This window comes from Artemia sp. Qi Xiang Cuo, chromosome 1 (assembly GCF_049724085.1).
Source record: "Artemia sp. Qi Xiang Cuo chromosome 1, ASM4972408v1, whole genome shotgun sequence".
Lineage (NCBI taxonomy): Eukaryota > Metazoa > Arthropoda > Branchiopoda > Anostraca > Artemiidae > Artemia > Artemia sp. Qi Xiang Cuo.
The window spans coordinates 4622801-4624989 of record NC_142794.1 but is presented as its reverse complement, the minus strand read 5'-3'; positions in this window follow the sequence as shown (position 1 = coordinate 4624989).

The following is a 2189-nucleotide window of genomic DNA, read 5'->3' as shown; positions in this document are numbered from 1 at the left end:
AGTAGCAATCCACCACTCCCAAATCATAGGTTTCAGACAACACACACCTATGAAAGACTAAGAAATCCAGCTAAGAAAAGTCAAAAATAGCAAACTACACATCCCAAATCATAGGTTTCAGACAACACACACCAACGAAAGACTAAGAAACCTTACTCAGAAAAGTCAAATATAGCAAACTACTCATCCCAAACTATTGCTTTCAGACAACATTCACCTACGAAATACTAGAAAACATTAGCTCAGAAAAGCCTGAAATAGCAAACTACACATCCCAAATCATAATGTTCTAACAACACATACCTATAAAAGGCTAAGAAACCTAGCTCAGAAAAGTCGAAAATAGCAAACTACATATCCCAAATCATAGGTTTCAGACACCACACACCTATGAAAGACTAAGAAATCCAACTCAAAAAAGCCCAAAATAGTAATTTACATATCCCAAATCATAAGTTTCAGACAGCATTCACCTACGAAATACTAAGAAACCTTAGCTCAGAAAAGTCTGAAATAGCCAACTACTCATCCTAAACTCGAAGTTTCAGACAACAAACACCTATGAGTGACTAAGAATCCTAGCTCTGAAATGTCCAAAAAGCAAACTACACCTCCCAAATCGTAATTTTCTGAAAGGACACACATATGATATGCTAAGAAATCTAGCTCAGAAAAGTCAAAAATAGCAAATTAACCATCCCAAATCACAGGTTTCAGTCAACACACACCAAAGAAAGACTAAGAAACCTAGCTCAGAAAAAGTCAAAAATAGCAAACTACTCATCCCAAACTATTGGTTTCAGACAACATTCACCTACGAAATACTAGAAAACCTTAGCTCAGAAAAGCCTGAAATAGCAAACTAAACATCCCAAATCATAGTTTTCAAACAACAAATACCTATGAAAGGATAAGAAACCTAGCTCAGAAAAGTCTAAAATAGCAAACTACATATCACAAATCATATGTTTCAGACACCACACACCAATGAAAGACTAAGAAATCCAACTCAGAAAAGTCAAAAATAGCAAACTACATATCCCAAATCATAAGTTTCAGTCAACACACACCAACGAAAGGCTAAGAAACCTAGCTCATAAAAGCCTGAAAAAGCAAACTAATCATCCCAAACTATTGGTTTCATACAACATTCACCTAGGAAATAATAGGAAACCTTAGCTCAGAAAACCCTTAAGTAGCAAACTACCCACCCCAAATCCTAGGTTTCAGACAACCCCCATCACCGCACGACGGGGGCCCGGGGAGGGTGTTTGGAGGACCCTTGAGGGTCGGGTGGTCCTTTGGGAGTCCGGGGTCCTTTGAGGACCAGGGAAGGGTCTTTGAGGGTCTGAGCAGGGCGTTTGGGGGTCCGGAGAGGCAGTTGGGGACCGGTGGCGGGTCTTTGGGACCCCGTTGGTCGTTTGGGCGCTCGATGGACCTTGGGGCACCGGCGGAGGGCCTTGGGGATACAGGGGGAGGGCCTTTGGGGCACAGGGAGGGCCTTTGGGGGTCTGGGGGGCACTTGAGGACCGATTGGTCCTTTGGGAGCCCGGTGGACCTTTGGGGGCCGGGGGAGGGCCTTTGGGGGTCCGGGGGCCAGTTGGGAGCCTGGGGGACATTTGGGGACCGGTGGTGGGTCTTTGGGACCCCGTTGGTCTTTTGGGAGCTCGATGGGCCTTGGGGGGGCCCGGGGTGGGTCTTTGGGGTTCTGGGGTGGGCCTTTGGGGGCGCCGGTGGCCCTTTGGGAGCTTGGGGGGCCTTTGAGTGTCCGGGGGGGCAGTTGGGGGCCTGGGGGACCTTTGGGGACCGGTGGAGGGCCTTTGGGGCACAGGGAGGGCCTTTGGGCACAGGGAGGGCCTTTGGGGGGCCGGGGGGACATTTGGGGACCGGTGGAGGGCCTTTGGAACCCCGTTGGTCCTTTGGGAGCTCGATGGGCCTTTGGGGGGCCCGGGGATGGCCTTTGGAGGTCTGGGTGGGTCTTTGGGGGCGCCGGTGGCTCTTTGGGAGCCCGGGGGACTTTGAGGACCGGGGGGAGGGCCTTTGGGGTCTGGGGTGCCCTTTGGGGGTCTGGGGTACCCTTTGGGGGTCCGGGGGGCCCTTTGAGGACCAGAGGAGGGCCTTTGAGTGTACGGGGGGGCAGTTGGGGGCCTGGGGGACCGATGGAAGGCCTTTGGGAGCTTGGGGGGCCT